Genomic DNA, 431 nt, shown 5'->3' with positions numbered 1-431 from the left:
AAATAGGAGAAAAGAGACCAGTCATCATTACCCTACCAAACATAACCTACAGTTACCCTACCAATTCACCAACTATAATACCATTGATCACAGCAAATAAGACAAACATCTCAAGTCGACAGTTGTAATAAAAAAATACCATCAGTGTTATTAACGTTTTTCTTTTTTTTCCTGAAATATTTGCCTTTTCCACCTGACTTCCACGCACACTTTACCAACACTAATATCGTATGTGATAGTGATAATTAATGACATAGTATAGTCAAATGAAATTAAATTTTGTAATTAATTTCAATTTACTGTGACAAAATGTACTTATGTTGCAATATTGAAATACCAGGATTTGATGTGGACAACACATTCCGAAATTAATGTATCTTTTAGAAGAACCAATGGAGAGCCATTTCATACTGCCATTTCTGTTGAGGAAG

The sequence above is a fragment of the Penaeus monodon genome, chromosome 25 (genome assembly GCF_015228065.2).
Source record: "Penaeus monodon isolate SGIC_2016 chromosome 25, NSTDA_Pmon_1, whole genome shotgun sequence".
Lineage (NCBI taxonomy): Eukaryota > Metazoa > Arthropoda > Malacostraca > Decapoda > Penaeidae > Penaeus > Penaeus monodon.
The sequence above is the reverse complement of the archived record's forward strand: the minus strand, read 5'-3'. Positions refer to the sequence as shown.